General features: G+C 46.5%; 1 protein-coding gene across 2 annotated transcripts in view; it reads right to left on the reverse strand.

Annotated features, from left to right (window-relative positions):
• The window catches only part of LOC120996029 (retinol dehydrogenase 7-like), a 65,249-nt gene extending 48,225 nt beyond the window's left edge, over positions 1-17,024 (reverse strand). Inside the window, exon 1 of one of the 2 annotated variants that reach the window (XM_040425685.1) lies at positions 17,005-17,024. The gene's annotated coding sequence lies outside the window, so the exon portion shown is untranslated. Of the gene's footprint in view, positions 1-13,901; positions 13,925-17,004 lie in introns of those variants that run through there. The other variant, XM_040425684.1, reaches the window with a different exon arrangement.
• Positions 17,025-18,109: the final 1,085 nt, after the last annotated feature.

The following is an 18,109-nucleotide window of genomic DNA, read 5'->3' on the forward strand; positions in this document are numbered from 1 at the left end:
TAAGTTCTGTCACAGGAGCTCAATACCGGAAAAAAAATTTATCAGTTTTATCCTAATGCATTTTGAATAAAGAGCAATCTGTTCAGGATGCATCAGTTCAGTCCCTCTTATGTTTTTTGGACTGAGAAAATACCGCAGTTTTATCTCCAGCCAAAAATACTGAACACTTGCCGGAATGCCGGATCCGGCATTAATTTACATTGAAGTGCATTAGTGCCAGATCCGGGATTTAGTGTTCCGGCAAAACGGATCCGGCTTTTCGGTCTGCACATGCACAGACCTTTAAAAATGCAAAAAAAAAATACCGGATCTGTTTTTCCGGATGACAGTGGAGAGATGGATCCGGTATTGCAATGCTTTTGTCAGACGGATCCGCATCCAGATCCGTCTGACAAATGCCATCAGTTTGCGTCCGGATTGCCGGCAGGCAGTTCCGGCGACGAAACTGCCTGCTGGAATCCTCTGTCGCAAGTGTAAAAGTATCTTTAGGCCCTTAAGGGCTTAAAAGAAAGTAGAACAAAAGTTAAGAAAAAGCTTTTAGAAATATAAAAAGAAAAAAAAAAATTCAAATCATCCCCCTTTCTCCTTAAGAATAAATTTTAAAAAAAAACATATGCATCACTGTGTCAAAAAACACCCATACGACTAACGACTGCATGATGTTGGTGTAATAGACGAAAAATCTGAATGGCCGATTCTACATTTTTTCATCACTTCACCTCCCCAATAAAATTGAATAAAAAGCGCCCTCACACAGCTCCATAGACATACCTATAAAAAAGTTAGATGGGTCAGAATATGGCAAAGAGAAGAAAAAATATTTCTTTTTTTACAAAGTTTTTATTTTCTATAAATATTAAAGCACAAGAAATACTATATAAATGTGGTATCAATGTAATCATACTAAGGCCTCATGCACACGACCGTTGTGTGCACCCGTGGCCGTTGTGCCGTTTTCCGTTTTTTTTCGCGAACCCATTGACTTTCAATGGGTCCGTGGAAAAATCGGAAAATGCACCGTTTTGCAGCCGCATCCGTGATCCGTGTTTCCTGGCCGTGAAAAAAATATGACCTGTCCTATTTTTTTCACGGCCAACGGTTCACGGACCCATTCAAGTCAATGGGTCCGTGAAAGAACACGGATGCACACAAGATTGGCATCCGTGTCCGTGATCCGTGGCCGTAGGTTAGTTTTTATACAGACGGATCCGAAGATCCGTCTGCATAAAAGCTTTTTCAAAGCTGAGTTTTCACTTCGTGAAAACTCAGAACCGACAGTATATTCTAACACAGAAGCGTTCCCATGGTGATGGGGACGCTTCTAGTTAGAATACACTACAAACTGTGTACAAGACTGCCCCCTGCTGCCTGGCAGCACCCGATCTCTTACAGGGGGCCGTGATCAGCACAATTAACCCCTTCAGGTGCGGCACCTGAAGGGGTTAATTGTGCTGATCACGGCCCCCTGTAAGAGATCAGGGCTGCCAGGCAGCAGGGGGCAGACCCTCCCCCCCCTCCCCAGTTTGAATATCATTGGTGGCCAGTGCGGCCCCCCCCCCCCTCTATTGTAATAATAGGTTGGTGGCCAGTGCGGCCCCCCCCCCTCCCTCTATTGTAATAATTCGTTGGTGGCACAGTGTGCCCCCCCTCCTCTATTGTAATAATTCGTTGGTGGTACAGTGTGCGCCCCCCATCGGCCCCCCCTCCCTCTATAGCATTAACAACATTGGTGGCCAGTATGCGGCCTCCCATCTCCCGCCCCCCCCCCCCATCATTGGTGGCAGCGGAGTTCCGATCGGAGTCCCAGTTTAATCGCTGGGGCTCCGATCGGTAACCATGGCAACCAGGATGCTACTACAGTCCAGGTTGCCATGGTTACTTAGCAATAGTACAATAGTAGAAGATTCATACTTACCGGCTGCTGCGATGTTCGTGTCCGGCCGGGAGCTCCACCTACTGGTAAGTGACAGGTCTGTGCGGCGCATTGCTAAATGAACTGTCACTTACCAGTAGGAGGAGCTCCCGGCCGGAAGCAGACATCGCAGCTCCCAGGCAAGTATGAATCTTTTACTATTGTACTATTGCTAGTAACCCGCTGCCACCAATGATCGGGGGGGGGGGGGGGGAGATGGGAGGCTGCACACTGGCCACCAATGTTGTTAATGCTATAGAGGGAGGGGGGGCCGATGGGGGGCGCACACTGTGCCACCAACGATTTATTACAATAGAGGGAGGAAGGGGGGGGGGCGCATACTGTGCCACCAACGATTTATTACAATAGAGGGAGGAAGGGGGGGGGCGCACACTGTGCCACCAACGAATTATTACAATAGAGGGAGGAAGGGGGGGCGGGGGGGGCGCACACTGTGCCACCAACGAATTATTACAATAGAGGGAGAAAGGGGGGGGGGGGCCGCACTGGCCACCAATGATATTCAAACTGGGGAGGGGGGGGGGGTCTGCCCCCTGCTGCCTGGCAGCCCTGATCTCTTACAGGGGGATATGATAGTACAATTAACCCCTTCAGGTGCGGCACCTGAGGGGTTAATTGTGCTGATCACGGCCCCCTGTAAGAGATCGGATGCTGCTTGGCAGCAGGGGGCAGTCATGTACACAGTTTGTAGTATATTCTAACTAGAAGCGTCCCCATCACCATGGGAACGCCTCTGTGTTAGAATATAATGTCGGAAATGAGGTTTCACGATCTAACTCATATCCGACAGTATATTCTAACATAGAGGCGTTCCCATGGTGATGGGGACGCTTCAAGTTAAAATATACCATCGGATTGGAGAAAACTCCGATCAGATGGTATAAAAGGGACTCCAGACTTTACATTGAAAGTCAATGGGGACGGATCCGTTTGAAATGGCACCATATTGTGTCAACGTCAAACGGATCCGTCCCCATTGACTTGCATTGTAATTCAGGACGGATCCGTTTGGCTCCGCACGGCCAGGCGGACACCAAAACGACTTTTTTTTCATGTCCGTGGATCCTCCAAAAATCAAGGAAGACCCACGGACGAAAAAACGGTCACGGATCACGGACCTACGGACCCCGTTTTTGCAGACCGTGAAAAAAAACGTCCGTGTGCATGAGGCCTTACAAAGAGGATGACGGCAACAGGTCAGTTTTACCTCATAGGGAACGTCGTAAAAACAAAACCGATAAAAAACTGAATGGTGTTGTTTCCAATTCCACACCATTTGGAATTTTATGCTAAGATGCTAAAAGGTCTTTGATTGACAATTTTTTTTACCTACTGCAATCAGTGGCTGGTGAGCTCGGACAGCCAAGAGGTCATAAATATCAGGACTCATTGGATGTCCTGGAGCTTTTCAATACAACATTTGAACAAAGCAGCTCAGGCAATTAAAGTAAGTGACCCAGCGTTTTTGGTAAGGGGATCTGTCACTAGTTTATGCTGCCATTAGTTAGGACAGCATTAAATGGGTGACAGATAGGGATGAGCGAATCGACTTCAGATGTTAAACTTCATTTCAATACACTTGCTTGCGGATGCGATTTTCACACAGCTCCATTCACTTCTATGGGGCCAGCGTTGCTTCAAAATCGTAGAATATAGAACATGCTGCTATTTTCACGCAACGCACAAGTGATGCGTGAAAACCAACGCACATGTACACAGCCCCATTGAAATGAATGGGTCCGGATTCCGTGCGGGCACAATGCGTTCGCATCACGCATTGCACCTGCGTGGAATACTCACTCGTATGAAAGGGGTCTTAGTGTTCTTTCTTATTCAGGTTTGGAGCTGGCCCTGTTGTGAATCCTGGGCCATTCATACGTCTTTTAGAGGGCCTTGCGGGCTGAGGTGTGACCAGATGGGCAACCGCTCGGATTCCCTCGGTCAGTGGCGGTGATATGGTGGCTGGGTTGCAGAGGCCTGGTTTGGGGTAAGGTGATGCCAGAGTTTCACCGTTATGTTTGGTCTCCAGCATGGGTGTCACTAAGTTAAAACATTCGGGGCCTTGGCCACAAATGTTTTGTCCCAGGCCCCAAATGCATACCTCCCAACAGTCCCAGATCCAACAGTCCTGGATTTCAGTGCCTGTCCCGCCCTCCTGCTATGGGGGGGGAGGTATGTCCCGCTTTCTGGCATCTGTCCCTGCTTCCATAGGACACAGAGATAGCTGCCTGTAATGAAGCAAGAGCCGTCCATCGGCTCCCTGCTCCATCATTCCTCCCCCTGTCTGTGCTCCACACAGCAGGTCTGGGCAGGGGGCGGGCCGGCCGGGAGCTCCATGTGTCCTGCTGTTGGTGTTGCTGAGGAATGAGGTGAGTATGTAGTTTATTTTTATTTTTTTACTGCCTGTGAAGGTGGCATTTTACTGGACATATTACAGTGAGGCAGGCACAGCTGGGCATATTACAGTGAGGGGGGAAAACTGGGTATATCACTATGAGGAGGAATAGCTAGGCATATTACCTTGAGGGGGCACATAAATGGGCACAACTACAGTGAGGGGGCACATATCTGGGCACAACTACAGTGAGGGGGCACATATCTGGGCATAACTACTGTGAGGGGGCACATATCTGGGCATAACTACTGTGTGGTGGCATAAAGGGGAATAATGACTATGTGGGGCCATTTAGAGGACTCGGTGGGATTCGGTGTTTAGTTATGTTTTGGGCAGAGTTAGAGGCATGTCCTAATGCAGAAAAAAAATTGCGCTGCACACAGTGTCCCTCTTCCTTCTTTTCTAAAGTTGGGAGGTATGCCAATGCACTGCCTGCTGGACACATGGCTGTACAATTGAATCCCTGCACCGCCACCACACCGAATCATCTGCCCAGGGCCCCCTGCTGAGCTGATCCACAGATCACGAAAAAACAAGGGTGACTACTGACCAGTGATGGAGCTGGAGGACCTGTGATGACATCACTCAGGTGATCTGTGCTAGAGGCAGAGCTCAGTGGTTGAGAAGGACCTGCCATGATGCAACAGTCATGTGATCAATGTGGGAGGGGGCAGAGAGGTAAGTGGAGGGATAGATTCAGTGTGAGCCAGATAAATGCTAGGAGTTGTAGTTCTCCTCTCTTACACCACCTCCCTGCTTGGTTGAGGGAGTGATGTTATTTACATGGGACTGTATGTTGAAGGGAGGAGAGTGATGTTATTTATATGGGACTGTATATTGGAGGGGCTGAAGGGAGGGGAGTGATGTTATTTACATGGGACTGTATGTTAGGGCTGAGGGGAAGGGTGTTATTTACATGGGACTGTATATTGAAGGGAGGAGAGTGATGATATTTACATGTGACTGTATATTGGAGGGGCTGAAGGGACTGGAGTGATGTTATTTACATGGGGGTGGCCAGATGTCCGGTTTTAGGCTGGACAGTCTGGTTTTCTGGCTCTCTGTCCGACACAGGGCCTGGACGGACGCAGGGATGTCCTCCTTTTCAGTAGTCCACGCTCAGACAGCAGCATTGTGCTATCTGACCATGAGCTGCTGCAACATATTAACTGATTGAGGCTTCTCTCACCTCCAGTCAGTCAGTAGAGCCGGCGGACATGGCTCTGAGGCTAACTGAGGGGGAGAGAAGCACCCCGGGCTGCCCCCAGCTCACCCTTCCAGTCCCTCCCCTTTTTGCTGACAACAGGGGCGTGGCTTAACAGCCAGGGGCGTGGTTTAGCAGTTTGGGGGTGTGGCAGGTGAGATCCAGCTTTATGGGGTTAAGCCAGTAGCCACCCTATTTACATGGGACTGTATATTGGAGGGGCTGAAGGGAGGGGAGTGATGTTATTTACATGGGACTGTATTTTGGAGGGGCTGAAGACAGAGGACTGATGACATTCACATGGTACTGTATGTTGGGGGGGCTGAAGGGAGGGGAGTGATGTTATTTACACGTAGGGTGGCCAGATGACGGGTTTTAGGCTGGACAGTCCGGTTTTCTGACTCCCTGTCCTCCGGCTGTTTTTTCTTTTAACGGCCAGCAAATAGCGGCTGACAAAAAAATAGGACGTCATTTTTTTGGCGGTGAAATCAATGACGGGAGTCCACCTGTGTAAAACCGATAAAAACAGGTACAGTGGGGATAAATGACATTTCAGGAGTTAAAATAATTTTAAAAATACTCACCTCATCAAATGCACAGGGACACTGACTCCTCATTGGATGCAGCAATGCAGCGCTCCCAGCGTGATGACATCACATGATCACGTCAGGTCCTGCTGCATCCAGTGAGGAGCGAGTGTCCCTGCACGGGAAAGTGGATGAGGTAGGTTTTGTTTTTTTTTGTCAGTAAAAAAAAAAATGCTGTGGGCTACATTATTAAAGGGATTGTCAGAGATTTTTAATATTGATGACGCTTCCTCAGGTCATAAATATCAGATCAGTGGGGGTCCGACACCCGGCATCCCCGCTGATCAGCTGTACAGGGAAATGGCGTGCGCATGTGCTTCTCCCTTCTCTCTACCTGTCCGCTGCTGTATGTCTATGGGACAACAGCAGCAGAGCAGGAAGAGAGGAGGGAGCTGGCACATGTCTTCTCATACAGCTGATCGGCAGGGGTGTCGGATGTTAGACCCCCGCCGATCTGATATTGATGGCCTATCCTGAGATTAGGTCATCAATATTAAAAAACCTGGACAACCTCTTTAATGCTGGGGCCACTATAGAGAACATTAATGCTGGGGGCCACAATGTGGGACATTATTAATGCTGAGGGCCACTATGGGGGACATTAATAATCCTGAGGGCCAATATTGGGGCATTTTTTACAATTTAGGCCACTATGAGGGGTTTGGATAAGCCAATAAAATTAAAAGCCAGATGACGAGAAAATAGACCTAGTAACATAGTTTATAAGGCTGAAAAAAAGACATCTGTCCATCCAGTTCGGCCTGTTATTCTGCAAGTTGATCCAGAGGAAGGCAAAAAACCTGTGAGGTAGAAGCCAATTTTCCTCACTTTAAGGCTAAGTTCACACGAACGTGCGTGACCCATGGCCGTATTGTGGCCCGCAAATCGCGGGCCGCAATACACGGCCACAGTTCCGTGTGAATTCCGCATCACGGATGCGGACCCATTCACTTCAATGGGTCCGCTAATCTGGAATCGCGGAACGGCCGCACGGGACGGGACCCCTCGGAAGCACTACGGAGTGCCTCCTGGGGTTACGTCCCGTTGTTCCGTTCCGCTAAAAGATAGAACAAGTCCTATCTTTTCGCGGAACGGCCGGATCGCGGACCCATTAAAGTGAATGGGTCCGCGATCCGATGCGGCTGACCTACAGCCGGCGAACAAGCATTCGTGTGAACCCGGCCTAAGGGAAAACAAATTCCTTCCAGACTCCAATCAGGCAATGAGAATAAGGCCTCATGCACACGAACGTTCCGTTTTTTGCGGTCCGCAAATTGCGGATCTGCAAAACACGGAAGCCGCCCGTGTGCCTTCCGCAATTTGCGGAATGGGCGGCCCATTGTAGAAAGGCCTATTCTTGTCCGCAAAACGGACAAGAATAGGAAATGTTATATTATTTTTTGCGGGGCTACGGAACGGAGCAAAGGATGCGGACAGCACACGGAGTGCTGTCCACATCTTTTGTGGCCCCATTGAAGTGAACGGGTCCGCATCCAAGCCGCAAAAACTGCAGCTTGGATGTGGACCAAAACAACGGTCGTGTGCATGAGGCCTAACTCCCTGGATCAACGACCCCTCTCTAGTAGCTATAGCCTATAATATTATTACACTCCAGAAATACATCCAGGCCCCTCTTGAACTCTTTTAGTGAACTCACCATCACCACCTCCTCAGGCAGAGAGTGCCATAGTCTCACTGCTCTTACCGTAAAGAACCCTTTTCTATGTTTGTGTACAAACCTTCTTTCCTCCAGACACAGAGGATGTCCCCTCGTCACAGTCCTAGGTATAAATAGATGATGGGAGAGATCTCTGTACTGACCCCTGATATATTTATACATAGTCATTAGATCTCCCCTATTAGACGCACAAAGTGTTAGAATGGTCATAAAAAAGCTGACAGTGTGTCTGCTTTTAACGGCCTATTTTATTTATTTTAATTTTTTTTACATTCGTGTGCATGTAACCTTACATGGGACTGTATGATGGAGGCAGTTTGTGAGTGATGTTTCTTACATGGGACTGTATGCAGACCTCCCAAGTGTCCCTCTTTTGGAGGGACAGTCCCTACTTTTGACCCAAGTCCCTCTTTGCTCCATGAATGTCCCTCTTTTTGATCCGAGGTATAGATTTTCATTACTGCAGTTACAATATTGATCCAGAAAGTGTTTGCTTCATATCTAAATATTAGAGCCTGCCTTGTATATTATTTCATTATTTGATGCCATTTGAATTTTAGAGATTTCTATATTTAGATAATTTTTGCACTAGAAAACTATTGCAGTGTATAGATATGCAGGAAAAATTGATCTTTCACACAATGAACCCTAAGTGTCCCTTTTCAAACTTCCAAAAAGTTGGGAGGTATGTTGGAGGAGGTGGGAGAGATGGTGTGATGTTATTTACATGGGACTGTATGTTGGAATGGCTGGGGCATTATCATTTCTGAGGGCACTACAGGGATGCTTCTAACTATAGGGGACATTATAAATACAGGGGACATTATAGGGGTCCTGATTGCTAAAGGGGGCTCTATAGTAGAGTCTCTATTACTAATGAGGGCCTTCTAGTAGGGAATTACTATTGGTGGGACTTTGAGGAGCACTATTACTAGGGCTGAGTGAATTGACTTCGGATGACATTCGAAGTTGATTCGCATAAAACTTTGTTCTAATACTGTATGGAGCAGGAGTTCCGCACATTATTAGAATGTATTGGCTCTGATGAGCCGAAGTTATTGCTTCGCGAGACTTCGCGCAATAACTTCATAAATTGATTTGTACTGTAAAAAAACATTTCCCGAACTTGTGTTCAGTTCCAAGGTACCACTTGGAAGCAATAACTTCGGCTCATTGGAGCCAATACATTCTAATACTGCACGGAGCTCCTGCTCCATACAGTATTAGAATGAAGTTTTATGTGAATCGACTTCGGATGTTTCATCCGAAGTCCATTCGCTCATCCCTAACTATTACTATGGGGAGGGACCATCTGTATGGCACTAATATTTTTTTCATGATAGCATTTGGGGGTATTGGGGAGCACAGCGAACAGCAGTATAAGACTGTTGGGACTCGAGGATGGAGAGAATGATACAAAAGTGAGTAACTTAAGATGTCTGGGTGTCACACTCTGCAGAGACGAGGCACAGCTGAAAGAAGTTGTCTGGGCCGAATGAAGATGATGATGACAGAGAAGATCTACATCAGAGTAGACGTCACCTTGGAGGCCCTGGATGTGAGAGGTATGTGCTTCTGTATACCTCTGTATGTTTGATAGTGTCTATGCAGCAAATAAAATGTCTTTAGTGCTAGTGTGTGTGTGGGGGGGGGGGGGGGGTCGTCGACTGAAGCCATATGCATTTGGTCTTGGGCCCTGGATCTTTTAAAACCCTAGCAACACCCCTGGTCTCCAGACATGTTAGTTTTGCATATGGACAGAATTATTTTGGGGCACATCCTTTTTGGGAGTTGGTCAGGGACATCAAATTTGATTCGCTGCGCCTGGTCATTGTTTCCGGGTCTGGTAACTGTTTGGTCGGAAATTGTTCTACGTTGGGTGTGGCGAGGTGCCCATTTGGTGGAAGGGTTCAACAGGGCCCGTATTAAAGTTAATTGGGGTGGTGGTGGTGCGGCATGCTGAGTTGGAGAAGGGTACTAGTGAATTTTGACGGGGTCAGACGGGATGGACCTGTGGTGTTTGGCCCTGCAGGAGGGCATTGAGACAGCCTTGACAGTGTGGCGGGACGCAGAGACTTGACCCATTAAGGTGGCGGTGGGAGGTACTTAAAGTTGGAACAAATCTCTGGAGGGGAGGATGGGAGGGCTCCACAGTTGGGGCTGGACTCCCATGCTTGGCAGTTTGTTGTGGCGGGGTTAGGTGTCCATCAGTGGTGCCTCTGAATGCTCATCAGGCAGAGGCAAGATGGGGTACCCCGGATGGGATTAACTGTTTATCTGGGGCTTCAAGGACCTCTTCTGTAATTAGTATATATATATATATATATATATATATATATGAATGAGGAAAAGGGGTTGTTCATATACCATTGCATATGGGTTATTGTAATGTTATGCTATTTAAAGGGCTTCTGTCATTCAGGAACATGGTTATTAAACTGGCTGACTTTATACATGTGCCAATGTCATCTGAAGCTAACAGTCTTTGTCCCTTTCTATGTGCCTCCGTTTTTGTGAAAAATGAACTTTTATTTTATGCAAATGAGCTTCTAGGAGCAATGGGGGTGTTGCCCCTACTTCGAGGCTCATCATGCTGATTGAGTATTCACATCATCCTGCCTGGCCCTGTCAATCAACATAATGAGGCCGTGGCCAGAGGAGGGAGAACAGAGCCTCAATGAGTAGGGGCAACACCCCCATTGCTCCTAGAGGCTCATTTGCATAAAATAAAAGAGGGGGGGGGGGGTCTATAACATTCACAGACTTCCATGTAACCTTCCCCTTGGGACAAGTACAGGTAAAACAGCGAGACAGAGGGCGAGATTTATCAAACTGGTGTAAAGGGAAAACTGGCTTAGTTGACCATAGCAACCAATCAGATTCCTCCTTTCATTTTCCAGGTGAGCTCTGAAAAATGAAAAGTGGAAAATGATTGGTTGCTATGGGTAACTAAGCCAGTTCTACTACATACCAGTTTTGATAAATCTACCCTAGAATCTTTTTTTTCTCCTCCTGCAGCCGGTCAGCCGTCCCTCACTGCTGCCCTCCTCACAGCCAGCTTCTTACCTTAGGCTGGATAGCAGCTACCAATGTGAGGCTGAGCTGTTCTTAAGAGCGTTAACTCTTTCACTACCAGAGGTATTTTCATTTTTCTTCCCTATCTTCCTTGAGCCATAACTTTTTTAAATTTCCGTTCACGTAGCTGTATGAGGGCTTATTTTTTTGTGGGACAAGTTGTACTTTTTAGTGCCACCATTAATTATGGCATAAAATGTAGTGGGAAGCGGTAAAAAAATTCCAAATGGGGTGGAATTGGAAAAAAAACACGAAATTCCTCCACCATTTTACAGGTTTGTTCCCACTGCATTTAGTTTGCGGCAAAACTGACCCATGCCCTTCATTCTCTGGGTCAGTATGATTACAACGATACCCCATATATGTAGTTTGTGTTTTATGTCTAAATAGTGTAAAAATAAATGTAAACTTTGATAAAAATGATTTTTTTTTTTACATCACCATATTCTGACCCTAAAAATTTTTTTATCCTTATGTCTACTGAGCAGTTTAGGGGCTCATTTTTTGCGGGACAATCCATAGTTTTTATTGATACCATCTTGGAGTGTGCGTGACTTTTTGATCACATTTATTTGGGGTAAGAGATGCAAAAAAAATGGCAAATCGCTCCATTTTGACCTTTTTTTTCCGTTACGCCGTTTTGGAAAAATGTTTCTATATTTTAATGGGTGTTTTCGGCCGCGGTAATACCCATGATGTTTATATTTATTGTTATTTAGGTATTTATTTTTTATTTATACGGAAAGGGGGGTGATTTAAACTTTTATATTTTTTTATATATTTAACATTTTTTTTTTTTGTGATGATTTTGAAGCTCATATATTAGCCTATAAATTATGTTTTTTAATTTCTAATTTTGTACTATCAGGGCTTTTTAAAATGAAGTTTTGTACTGAAAATTGCTCATTTCTTATCCTGGCCTGCCATCTGGTGGCCAAAATATGAATTGCAGCATGAACACTATTGGCCTCGTCAGCGAGACTCATAGTATTCAGTATGCGGGAAAAACTGAAACACTGAATGCAATCGCAGAGAATACTGACTGAACTTGTGTGCAAGAGCATCAGTTTTTTCTGAACAGACCACGAGAGAATCCATAACGTTAGTGTGAAAGAGGCCTTAGGGCGCATGCACATGACTGTGTGGACACTATCTGCGGACACATTTACTTGAATGGGGTCCACACCGCAGAAAAGTAGTGCACACACTCTGTAATACTTCCGTGGGGTTCCGTGCCTCCGTTCCGCACCGCACCTTCCAGATTGCAGACCCATTCAAGTGAATGGGTCTGCATCCGTGATGCTGTGAGCAAACAGCTGGTGCCCATATATTGCGGACCCGCTGTTTGCAGTCTGCAGCACTGGCAAGGCCTTAATGTGATTGGTGGATCCTGTCTTATCATTCTAATCATGCCTGTAATGATATCACCTCTGTGTATAGATAAGCAGATAACTGATCTGTACAGACAGAAGAAGTGGTGCCTATTGTTAGGCTTAGTGGCAGTGCAAAAACTGCAGGATTTTATGTTTTTTGTTTTAGTATAGATATTGACATGGAAAATTAAAAATAACATAAAAAATGCTTTTAATATTTTTAATATTTTTTTTCAAAATAAGGCTACTTTCACACTAGCGTTCAGGGTTCCGCTTGTGAGCTCCGTTTGAAGGCTCTCACAAGCGGCCCCGAACGGATCCGTACTGCCCCAATGCATTCTGAGTGGATGCGGATCCGCTCAGAATGCATCAGTCTGGCACCGTTTGGCCTCCGTTCCGCTCAGCAGGCGGACATCCGAGCGCAGCTTGCAGCGTTCGGGTGTCCACCTGGCCGTGCGGAGCCAAACGGATCCGTCCAGACTTACAATGTAAGTCAATGGGGACGGATCCGTTTAAAGATGACACAATATGGTGCAATTTCAAACGGATCCGTCCCCCATTGACTTTCAATGCAAAGTCTGGACGGATCCGTCTGAACAACTTTCACACTTAGAATTTTTTCTGAAATATAATGCAGACGGATCCGTTCTGAACGGATACCATCGTTTGCATTATAGGAGAGATTCCGTCTGTGCAGACACCAGACGGATTCGCTCCGAACGCAAGTGTGAAAGTAGCCTAAAAACGTGATTTAAACATTAGGTCATTTTCGGATGGCACATTGCCTTTAAAACAAGACCAAAACTTTGTCAGTAGCCCAATGAGAGCCTCAGGCTAGTTTCACAGTGAAACTAGTGAGATCTGCCAGGCTGCGCACAGCGGTTTTAGTCCGGCCAATTCTCTGCATATTTGCAGGGTAAGGGCTCATGCACACGACCATATGTATTTTGCGGTCCGCAAAAAAAACGGATCCGCAAACAATACGGATGACATCCGTGTGCATTACGTAATTTGCAGAACGGAACAGCTGGCCCTTCATAGAACAGTACTGTCCTTGTCTGTAATGCGGACAATAGGAAATGTTCTATTTTTTTGCGGAACGGAAATACGGACATAAGGAATTGGAATGCACACGGAGTAACTTCTGTTTTTTTTGCGGACCCATTGAAGTGAACGGTTCCGCATACGGTCCGCAAACAAATGATAAAATGGACACGGAAAGAAAATACGTTCATGTGCATGAGCCCTAATAGTTAATGGGACCGGACGGCAATCATGTCGTCTCCGGGAATAATGGATCCAGAGAGACCCAGCTGGTCTGTTCCCTGTAACACTGCAGGCTGTAAGGCTAGTGTGAAATAAAGAAGTAGCCCTTCCCAAGCCTCTCTCTTCTGCAGCCACCCAGACCCCAAACAGTGAAAGCTCAAAGCAGTATTGTCCTTTCCTGCTTGCACAAACACTGTTCAGGATGATTGAGTTGGGGGAGGGGGAGAGAACTGTAGGAAACGCCACAAAATTAGACAGACATTACAATCCATCCTAGTGGGACAATTGGTGAAGGCCAATTGAAACTGCAACGGTGGATGATTGATTGGGCTAGTAAAATCATAAAAGGGGTTATCCAATGCCCGGGCCCCTCGTATACAATATACGTACCTGCTCCCCAGCACCTCCAGATTCCTGTATGGACGCTAGGGAGGCTCGTCCTCGTCGCAGCCTGCTATTGGCTGCTCCCCATGTCGCCGGATGTTTTGATCCGAGCTATTAGGAGATGCAGCCGTGCAGGGATCCGGAGTGATGAGGGTGCCGGGGAGCAGGTAATGTATACGAGGGGCCCAGGCATTGGGGGGGGGGGGGGGTCATGATAGAGGTTGGAACAACCCTTTCAGGGCTCATGCACACGACCGTATGTATTTTGCGGAACGGAACAGCTGGCCCCTAATAGAACAGTCGTATCCTTGTCCGTAATGCGGACAATAATAGGACATGTTTTATCTCTTTGCGGAACGGACATACGGAAATGGAATACTCACGGAGTAACTTCAGTTTTTTTTGCAGACCCATTGAAATGAATGGTTCTGCATACGGCCCGAAAAAAAAAATGGAACGTACACGGAAAGAAAATACGTTTGTCTGCATGAGCCCTTAACAACAGAATCTGGGAAAAGCTACTGTCTGGCAGCCATTTTAATAGGACAAAAGTGGATAATAAATCAAAATAAAAACCAACCTTAGGACTACAATATAGTGAACAATTTTCTCAAATCAGACATGCTGTCTTCTAGGATGATAACTCTGTCAAATCCACATAGGGGGAGATTTATCAAACTGGTGTGAAGCAAAACCGGTTTAGTTGCCCATAGCAACCAATCAGACTCAGTCTTTCATTTTCCAAAGGAGCTGTGAAAAATGAAAGGTGGAATCTGATTGGTTGCTATGGGCAACTAAGCCAGTTCTACTTCACACCAGTTTGATAAATGACCCCAGTGCATCTACAAAAGGGCTCACTGAAGCCAGTAAACTATCTCCAATTGTGTACACACAAAAGAAAACTAACTCAGTACAACTACATTACCAGGGTTTTAATAATGTGATAGCCATTTCCGCAAAGTTTGTCGTGTTGCGCAATCTTGTGCTTTATTTTGTGCTACAGAATTGGGCCTCATGCACACGACTGTGCCGTTTTTCGCGGTCCGCAAAAAACGGAAGCCGACCCTGTGCCTTCTGCAATTTGCGGAACGGAACGGGCGGCCCATTGTAGAAATGCCTATTCTTGTCCGCAAAACGGACAAAAATAGGGCAGGTTATATTTTTTTTGCGGGGCCACGGAACGGTGCAACGGATGCGGACAGCACACGGAGTGCTGTCCGCATCTTTTGCGGCCCCATTGAAGTGAATGGGTCCGCACCCAAGCCGCAAAAAAAATGCGGCTCGGATGCGGACCACAAAAACGGTTGTGTGCACGAGGCCTTAGGCTACTTCCACACTCGCATTTGGTGCGGATACGTCATGGGTCTGCACAGATGGATCTGTTCAGATAATACAACCGCATGCATCCGTTCAGAACGGATCTGTTTTCATTATCTGTAACATAGCCAAGACGGATCCGTCTTGAACACCATTGAAAGTCAATGGAGGACGGATCCGTTTTCTATTGTGCCACATTGTGTCATAGAAAACGGATCCGTCCCCATTGACTTACAGTTTGGCTCAGTTTCGTCAGACGGACACCAAAACGCTTCAAGCAGCGTTTTGGTGTCCACCTCCAAAGCGGAATGGAGACTGATCGGAGGCAAACTGATGCTTTTTGAGCGGATCCTTTTCCATTCAGAAGGCATTAGGGCAAAACTGATCCGTTTTGGACCGCTTGTGAGAGCCCTGAACGGATCTCGCAAACGTGAAGCCAAAACGCCAGTGTGAAAGTAGCCTTACGCAATATATTAATTGCAACAGCAAACAGATTGAATGCCCTGTCAGCTGTACAGAAGGCCAACTGGATCTTTACAGTCTGGTATGGAGCACTTTCTTCTACAACAGAACATTCATGCCCAGGGCTGCTTCTCTGGCAGCAGTTCGCTACGAGAAAGGGTTAATGTCTGCTGGCAAGAGGCTTGCCACAAATGATAAGGCAGTCAGAGCACGCCTTGGAAGTAGATCTTGATTTATGTGCCATTTTAAATGTAGACCTCACTTGTACTAGGAAACTGGTGTCTACACTTAATTTTAACGTATTTCGCATAAAGAAATTGTCGTTTTCACTGCTGGACTGTCATGTTGGGATTTTACCTGGGCCCTTACTGCAAAATGAGATGGGAACAAAGCATCAGAAAAGTTGCCTGCAAATTTCATTTTTTCCTGGGTTTATTTGTGGATTTCAAATATTCCCAGCAGGAGAAATATGGAAAACCTTTCCTGTAGAATCTTCCCTTTCACAAAAGGATATTTTTTTTTCTGTAGAAGGCCTCATGCACACGGCCGTGTACCGCGGCAAAGAGCGGTCCGTGGTAACACGGCCTGGATTCCTTTTGAGAGCATGAGCGCACGGCGTCATTGACGCCGTGCGCTTCATGCCACTGCTGCACTACAGTAACACACTATACGAGTGTATTACTGTACAGCAGCGGCAGCATGAAGCGCACGGCGTCGTAGCAACCAATGACGCCGTGCGCTCCTGCTCTCAACAGGAATCCAGGCCGTGTTACCACGGACCGCTCTCGGCCGCGGAACACGGCCATGTGCATGAGGCCTAAGGCCTCATTCAGACAGCCGTAGTGTTTTGTAAAACAAGGATACAGGCCGTGTGCATTCCGCAATTTGCGGATCGCACATGGCCGCAAAAATTATAGAAAATGACTATTCTTGTGAGAGTAGGACATGCTGTATCCTTTCTGCAGAGCTGTGGAGCGGAACCACGGATGCGGACAGCACACGGTGTGCTGTCCGCATCTTTTGCAGCCCCATTGAATTGAATGCGGCCGTCTGAATGGGCCCTAAGGGTGCCCTCACATGTTGCCACATACATACATCGCCTAGGTTAGCCACTACCGGCATCTGTAATGTTAAATTCGTAGCGGAACAGAACGCAGATAATGTTTTATTGCAGATTTTCCTGTAGATGAATTCATTTTAATGGAGATGTAATCTGCACAGAAATCAGCAACATAATTCACAAACTAAATACTCATCTAATTCATCAAAATCCGCAGCGTAATCTGCAACAAAAACCTACAATGTGTAAAAAATGATAACGGCTCCTTACCTTACAAGCTTCCTTCTTCACCCAAAGCCTCTGCAATCTGAGACTTCAATTTACTGCCTAGAAGTAACATGAGATGGGCAAATCCTCCGCCCCCTTCTTCTTTTTAAGGATTCCAATAGGACCCCATGGTTACTTGCTGCTCTCAGGGGACAACCTTCCTGTGGAATCTCTACAGCCGTTGTCTAATGACCAATGAGTCCAGGAACATTAGTTTTACACCTTGAATTTTTAGGCACTGTTAGTACAGTATACATTTGCAAACACTTACTATGGGGCCCAGAGGTTGGGGGGCCCTATCAGGAGCAAGAACATAAGTCTTTTTGTGCGGAATAACAATATGTCAGCTTTTAATTTTAAATGACTTTCCAAGATTTTATAACTGATGAGATATCCTCAGGATAGGTCATCGGTATCTGACTGGTGGGTCCAACACCTGGGACGCCCGCCGATTAGCTGTTTGAGAAGGCACTGGTGTTCCTGTGAGCGCCGTGACCTTCCCCGTGCTCAACAAGCACAGCACCGTACATTGTATAGCGGCTGTGCTTGGTATCACGCACAGCCCCATTCACTTCTATGGGAATGAGCTGCGCCTAGGCCACGTGACACATGAACGTGTCATCTCTGGCCTTGGAAAAAGCTGAGAGAAGGCCACGGCGCTACTGCGATCCCCACCAATCAGATACTGATGACCTATCCTGAAGATAGGTCATCAGTTGTAAAGTCTCAGAAAACCACTTTAATTTTTGCTACTTATGCTGCTGCTTTAATTGTCTTACACTAGATGGTGGGGGCCGCATCTTATTAAAGTAAATAAAATAACAAACTATTACTATAACAGTATATCAAGCGTCAGCGTGCCAGATGGAGTGACACTGACCAGGGCACACCGAAGTGCGCGTAGGGTCAGTCACCATCCTGGCTGCATCAGATATTACGAGTAAAACCCTTTGATTATTGTTTGATAAACTGTTATAGTGATATAGTGTCAGTGGCATAACTAGAAATTACTGGGTCCCATTTTTGAATGCCACCCCCCCCCCCCAGCAACTTCTTCGCAAACCCCCAACTCACGTACAACCCTTAGGCTCCATTCACACGTCCGCAA

The sequence above is a fragment of the Bufo bufo genome, chromosome 3 (assembly GCF_905171765.1).
Source record: "Bufo bufo chromosome 3, aBufBuf1.1, whole genome shotgun sequence".
Classification (NCBI taxonomy): Eukaryota; Metazoa; Chordata; class Amphibia; order Anura; family Bufonidae; genus Bufo; species Bufo bufo.